Below are 8,224 nucleotides of genomic sequence, written 5' to 3'. Positions count from 1 at the left end.
ACACCAAACACTAACTTATGAACTATCACAGATTTGTTCATGAATGTCATCTGGGTTTTCAGAACCCCATATACCCTAATTATGTCAATACACACGTCTGCATAGGTGACGTGGGGTTTATTCAATGAAGATTTTCTTTATCAAGTAGCCCTCATTTCATTAACTGAATTCAAAATGAAACATGCGATAATGTAACACTGGGGTCTGTCTTGTGGTTGAAAAGCCTGTAGTAACTGGATTTTGTGCAGGTGAAGCCACATCCTTCTCTGCAGGACATTATGTGCTTTTGATTTAGGTAATAATTCACTGCCAGCAAGATGCACAAACTTTCTCGGACGTGTTCATAAATGTCATAAGGGTTTTCAGAACCAATATATGCACATTCCGTAAGTTCATACGCCTAAAAAGTGTCTTCATCGGTGAAAATTATCATTATTATTATTATTATTATTATTATCATTATTACTATTATTATTATTATTATTATTATTATTATTATTATTATTATTATTTGTAGCCCTTGTTTGAACTCAGTCCAAAATGGAGCATGTGAACACATGACATTGGGGTCTGTCATTTGGTTGTAAAGCCTTTACTATCTGGATTTTGTAAAGGTGAAGATGCAGCCTTTTCTTCTGAACTTTTTGTTTTATTAATTCATGTACTTGTAATTTACGAGCAGCATGAAACGCAGACTTTCTTGGGCTATGTTGGAATGATTCTTGAATATTTTTACCAGTATCTGCCGAAGCACTTTGGCATTCACTCTAAGGTTGGTCTGCCACAGATCTTGTGTCGGAAAATTTTGATACCAGCTTTAAATCTAATTTTCTGCAGGAGGATCACGTACATACAAATATTCACGATGGTAATTCCTTTTCACTGTCATCTCTGACTTTAAGTCAGTATACCAAATAACGCACTGAAGCTTTTCTTGTGAATTCCCATATTGGCATTCTACTAATTTGTCCAGATCTATAGGTCATCCAACAGTAGGAATGACCAATACCTTTAAGCAATAAAATTCTATCTATCTATCTATCTATATACCTAGGCTGCTTCCCCCAAGGAAAGGGAGGTAGCCGAGACAGGACGACACACTCTCCATTTACTTATCCATTCAAACACATTCATTCACATCTTAGCCCCAAAGGGGAGAACGGACAGATCCTCACCGCACTACACCGCACAAGGGTCAACTGCGCAATGCAATCAGTGACATCCGCAGCAGAGCCCGACAGCAGAACTGGTTTACCCCTGCCACATCATAACAGACCCATCCCCTTACCCGCACCTGACCTGACTAGCTGATCAGACCAAATGCGGGAGAATATCCCCTTAGGGCTGCGTCATCACTTATTCATTCACAACTTCTCTCCATTTATTTCTGTCACGCACAGCCACTCTTCCTTGCTCAACAGACATCCCTCTCGCATCCAGCGCTCTCTTCACACTGTCCATCCATCCTATTCGTGGTCTTCCTCTCAGCCTTACACCTCTCACATCAGATCTAGTTATCTTTTTCACCAATCGCTCATTATCCATTCTCTCCATATGCCCAAACCATCGCAACACCCTCTGCTCAACTCTACCAGCCATCTCCCGAACAACTCCAGTTCTCCTTCGCACTTCATCATTTTGCACCCGATCCATATGCGTCACTCCACACATACTCCTCAGACACCTCATCTCCATTACATTCAAACTTTTCCTCTCTGCTACACCCATATTCCATGTTTCAGCCCCATATAATGCAGTTGGTACTACAACACCCTCATACAGCCTTCTCTTTACATCCATTCTAAGCGAACGACATTTAAACACTTTTTTCATTCCTCCCAGCATCTTTCCTACTTCATTTATTCTAAACTTCACTTCTGCATGTATTCTTCCATCCACAGCAACATGTGACCCTAGATATTTAAAACAATCTACCTCCTCAAGCAACTCACCATTCAAAACTATATTCATCCCCCTACCATCTATCAACCTCGTACACTTCATCACTTTACTCTTATTCTCATTTACTTTCAATTTCCTCCTTTCACACACCCTTCCAAACTCCTCTACCAACTGTCTCAATCTCTCCTCTGAATCAGTCACCAGTGCAGTATCATTTGCAAACAGCAGCTGCTTCAGATTCCACTCTCCACCATCAACATTTACCAGACTCAGACCACCTAAAACTCTTGCATTCACCTCCCTTACAACACCATCCATGTAAATATTAAACAACCAAGGCGACATCACACATCCCTGTCGCAGCCCCACTTTCACGGGAAACCAATCACTCACAGCATTTCCCACTCTTACACACGCTCTACTATTTACATAAAAACTTTTCACCCCTTTTAGTAACCTACCACTAAGTCCATACAATCTTAAAACAGTCCACAAGGCCTCCCTATCAATTCTATCATACGCTTTCTCTAAATCCATAAATGCCCAAAACACATCCTTGCCTTTTGCTAAATACTTTTCACACACTTGTCTCACAGCAAACACCTGATCAACGCAATGAAATAAAATTAATTAATGTGTGAAATGCAGCAGACAAGAAATAACTATCACTTATAATGCCCACATTGTATGTTAGAAAACTTTCTAGGACTTTATGGACACCAACTCCGTCTATCCATAAATAGATGGACACAGATAGATAGATGGATAGATAGATATAGATAGATAGATACATAGATAGATGTGGCTCCAATGAATATACTGACTAAAATGGCACAAAAACTGTATCTCAACAGAAACTACGTGGCAGGGAAGCGAGATTATTTGCAACAATCCCTCCAACCAAATAAATACTTATACTGATAATGAATATTCGGCTGTTCCTGTTTGATCATCATCTGTTAAAGGAAATGTGACACCGAAGGTGAGTAGAAACTGTCTTGGCAAATCAGAGACCGGGACAATAAACAAACTGAAATCAGTGAAAATCAAAATTTACAATGTAAGAAACCTAGCGGAAGATTACAAACTTGATACACTGATGACCGTATTAGAGAACATTACTTTGGATATTATAAGTCTATGCTAGATCCACAGAAAAAAAATAATTCAGCCCCAAGACTGTAACCGCCTATTTACAAGAAAGGAAGGCAGAATGAAAGAGTTAGTGATGTAGGTTATCTAATTAACAGAAATCTTACAGAAAATATTCTTAAATTCAGCAGTGTGTCTGACATACAAACATGGACTGTAATTAGACTAGGCAAAAGATACTGTACTTCCATAAAGAAATACTAGTATATGGGTTCACCTCCTAATGCACAGATGAATAAACATTCATTGAGGATATCTTCCTGATATGGAAAAAGAGAAGACAAGATATACTACACTCATGGGAGACTAATGCTATACTTGGCAAACCGAAAATGGAGAAGCATGTATAAGAAAATTCAGAGTAGGAGAGAGGAATGATAGAGGTGAAATAGTGGTAAATTTTGCTGAAGTACGAGTATAATGAACACATTATTCCACAAATGAAAAGGAAGAATGGACATGGAGAATCCAAAAAGGAGAAACAAAGAATTAACTCGACTGCATTATATCATATAAGAAAATACGTTCATTAATGTCACAGTTATCAACAAAATGAATACATCAAGTGACCATCGAATGTTAGGCTACTCAGCGACTCATATTTCAGAAGTAATATAAAGAAGCTGAATGAAAATAAAAAGGTGCTGTATGTCCAATACAAGTAAGCAAAAACTAAGCAGTATTTCGTTTATAAATTATGTACAGATTTCAGGCTCTACGTTATACCGAGTGTAACACGGATGAGTTGACGGTAGACTAAGAGAAGTGTTAAGGAAATCATTGGAAATTGCAGGGAAAGCTAATGCAACCAAAGCCACCAATATTAAAAAACGACCCTCAATCTCATAACAAGCAACAAAGAGTTGAAAGTAAAAAAAAAAAAAAAAAAAAAGAAAGAAAAGGAAAAGAAAAGAAAGAAAGATGGAATTGAATGACCACAAATAAATAAGCTTATCAATAACAGAAAGAAAAATAAAACGAAAGGGAAACATGGCTCAGATCAAAGAAACCAAAAAAAGGAAGAAATATGAAATAAGTCCGAAGCAAAATAGCACTAGGAAAGCGACCAATAATATCATTGTCTAGTACAGAAAGTAGATGGTGAATAGAATTAAAGAATTTTACAAAGAACTGTATGTATCAAAGACAATAGTACCAACAGCTAAATTTTTAGTTGACACAATCGAAATACCAGAGGTAACAGAAAAACAGGCAGATTATTTTCTTAAAAGTATGAAAAGAAGAAAGACCCCAGAAAAAGACAGAAAAGCAGCAAATGTATACAGTTGGATCCATGAACAGAAGTAAAAACATGCTTGCATACTTATTTACCCAATTAGTAGATAAATAAATGTTCCAAAACATTACGTAACACAATACTTATTTTGCTTTACAAGAAAGGCGGCTCGAAATACCATAGTAACTCTCGACCCATTAACTTACCATTTATTTACAAAGTCTTCACTCTCCCTCACGAATAGAAAAGCAACAACATTAGAAGAAAACATACTTCGTGAGCAGGCACGATTCCAAAATGGGTATTTGACTACTGATCATCTACACACGAAAAATCAGTTCATTAAGGAAACTACACAATATAACAAATGACTGTGCTTAGGTTTTGTCGGATACCAAAAGACTTTCGACTCAGTGGAGCACATAGCATTATTGTAGTTTCACTGCGGGAACAAAGATTAAAAAGGCAGCATTCTAAAACTGTTTGGAAACACATAGGAAGATGGGACTGCTGAAGTTTTCATTCATTCATTGCCAGACGCCATGTATCCCAGACGGGGTGGACAAGGGCTTAGAGTTAATTGTTTTACAGGGAGGGGCACTAATCCTCCACCAACCCCACTTGACGTAGGGATGCCAACAGCATCTGGTGTTCCCAGGCGGTCACCCATCCAAGTACTAACCAGACCCAACGTTGCTTAACTTCGCTGATCGAACGGGAAGCGGTGTACTCAACGTGGTAGTAAGACTGAGAAAAGGCATCCGTCAGGGATGTGAAATTTTGCCAAAATTATTTACGGTGTCGTATGCACAGAGTGACTTATGCTGAAAGTTACCGTTCCGCTCAGTGCGCATGCGCCGAGTGGCTGTTTGGCTTTTATTTTGAAAGTATCCGCGTGTTATCACAAATTTTGTGCCATTTACCAACAACATTGTATGAAATACATGTGTCAGGAAGATAGTTTGATGTCTTATCGACCTGTAGGTAACTATAGGTCGATATATGGATATATATATAAATAAAGATATATATGTATGTTACAGGCAGATTGTGAAATGAGTCATTTCGTGAATTAAGATTAGTTTAGTTTAGGTTTATTTAGGTTAGGTTGATCTAGGATAAGGTTAGGTTAAGGTTAGGGTAGATTTGGTTAGGCTAGGTTAATTTAGGCTTAATAGAGAAGGGAACGGTAACTTCCAATATAAAGTCACTCCGTGCATATGACAAGGTATGCATTGATGACCTTTTCAGAGTTTGAATGGGAGGCCAAAGGAGTAAACGTTTATGGGGAAAATTTAAATCATTGAAGATTTGTAGATGACAGTGTCGTTATCTCAGAAACAACAGAGAATTGCAGTGTATGTTAAGTGACCTGCATAAAGTCTAAAAATAGGGCTAAAGATGAACCGGAGTAAAACTACAGCAATGTTTCATCAATTTTCATCAAAGAGCGCCGACAAAATAAAAAATGAAACTCTTGAAGTTGGAGAGTACAGTTCTTTGAGGCATACAGTAAAACTGACTAAAAACCATGAAAATAAATAAAAAGACGCTTTACAATTGGATGGAGAGCTTTCGGTAAACATACAGACACCATGAAAGGTAGTTCCTCAGTATATATGAAACGTAAACAATATACAAATGCATAATCCCAGCTATGACATCCTGTAGTGAGACCAGGGAACTCACAAAATCGATGGAAAACGATTGAATCAGTTCATTAAGAGCAATAGGAATGTTAGTGTAGGGAATATCTTCGAGAGCCAGGAAGGAATCAGCTTGGGTAAGAGAGCAGACTAAACTCAAACACATTATCGAAGTCATAAAAGAACAGAACTGGAGGTGGGCAGATCATGTAGCAAGAACAAGATATAACCGAATAAGCAAGAGGCTGACTGACTGGACTCCATGAGATTGTAAGCGAAAAAAAAAAAAAAAAAAGCCAGACAGGAGGAGGAGAGACGAGATAGAGAAGTTTGCAAGCTGAGCTTGGCGAAGTCAAGGAATACATGGAGAAGGTTGTGGGAGGCTTTTATTCAACAGCGGGCATGCAGTGATCGATGAAGATGATGATATTATATATATATATATATATATATATATATATATATATATATATATATATATATATATATATATATATATAGATAGATAGATAGATAGATACATACATACATACATAATCTACCTATCTACAATGGTAAAGTGTGCGTTTTCGTAAACTGAAGAACGAGGGTTCGCTCCCCGCCAGGGTAATAAACATTGGGAGCGTTCTTCAGGCTACATACTGCATTGGCGGACACAAGGGGTGCTGTGGTTGAACCATTGTCGCATACTGTAAAGTATGTTTGCACCCAGTCGGCTTGCGCGGGCCGATTACACTTGGTTCACAGACTACACACACATTCAAAGCCATTCCAACACAACAATTACAGTTACAAGCACTTCTCACCCTACATACTGTACAATCTCTACCACACAGCCTAAGCCACTTGGTAGAGATACATTGGCTGTATCGTCCCCACTTCGATCGGGATAGGGCGGTCCTGCAGTGGACACTCAAACGGCTGATGCTATATATATATATATATATATATATATATATATATATATATATATATATATATGTGTGTGTGTGTGTGTGTGTGTGTTTGTAGATAGATAGATTATGTATGTATCTATCTATCTATATCTATCTATCTATATATCTATATATATATAGATAGATAGATACATACATACATAATCTATCTATCTACAAACACACACACACACACACACACACACACACACATATATATATATATATATATATATATATATATATACATATATATATATATATATATATATATATATATATATATATATATATATATATATATATATATATATATATATATATCATCAGCCGTTTGAGTGTCCACTGTAGGACCGGCCTATCACGACCGAAGTGGGGACGATACAGCCAATGTATCTCTACCAAGTAGCCTAGGCTGTCTGGTAGAGACTATACAGTATGTAGGGTTAGAAGTTCTTGTAAGTGTAACTGTTGTGTTGGAATGGCTTTGAATGTGTGTGTAGTCTATGAACCAAGTGTAATTGGCCCGCGCAAGCCGACTGGGTGCAAACACACTTTACAGTATGCGACACTGGTTCAATCACAGCACCCCTTGTGTCCGCCAATGCAGTATGTAGCCTGAAGAACGCTCCCAATGTTTATTACCCTGGCGGGGCGCGAACCCTCGTTCTTCAGTTTACGAAAACGCACACTTTACCATTGTATCACAGAGGCACCATATATATATATATATATATATATATATATATATATATAGATATATATATATATATTGCATATATATATATATATATATATATATACTATATATATATATATATATATATATATATATATATATATATATATATATATATATATATATATATATATATATATATATATATAGATCCATCATCTAATCCTACGATGCCCCACGAGGAGAGTAGGAGACTGGGGCTAAGCAAGTTGGCCCTGACATCTAAGATGAGAGTGACCAGCCTCACTCATCCCTGAGTGGCATTACGTGAGCAATAACCCCAATTATCCCTTGGAAATAAACCTTCACCGGCTCAATCCGATTTGAGTGACGCAATTATGCACAAAACCACCAGGAGCCATAATTTGATGATATGGTTACCACCCAGCGTAGTAAATCGTTTCCTGGTGTACAGGAAACCATTCGGCTTGTCACTCAGTGTAGAGTCACCCATAGGCTGAAGTAACGGGAAAGAATGAAGGAAAGACATAAGAGGGAGTGTAAAGTCACCCGTGGGAAGAAGAATGAGGAAAGAATCAAGTAAAGAATGACAGAAGAGGAAGGAAGGAAAGGAGATAGGAGAGAAAAGCACAGACAACCGAGAGCAGCACTA

The 8,224-nt window shown here is 37.6% G+C and overlaps 1 pseudogene; it reads right to left on the bottom strand.

Moving 5' to 3' along the window:
- Positions 1 to 4,924: 4,924 nt before the first annotated feature.
- Positions 4,925 to 5,043, bottom strand: LOC145415220 (5S ribosomal RNA; annotated as a pseudogene).
- Between the last annotated feature and the right edge of the window lie 3,181 nt (positions 5,044 to 8,224).

The sequence above is a fragment of the Coenobita brevimanus genome, chromosome 101 (assembly GCF_032717465.1).
Source record: "Coenobita brevimanus isolate Jiangsu-jjx chromosome 101, ASM3271746v2, whole genome shotgun sequence".
Taxonomy (NCBI): Eukaryota; Metazoa; Arthropoda; class Malacostraca; order Decapoda; family Coenobitidae; genus Coenobita; species Coenobita brevimanus.
This window is presented reverse-complemented; position numbering and strand designations above follow the sequence as displayed.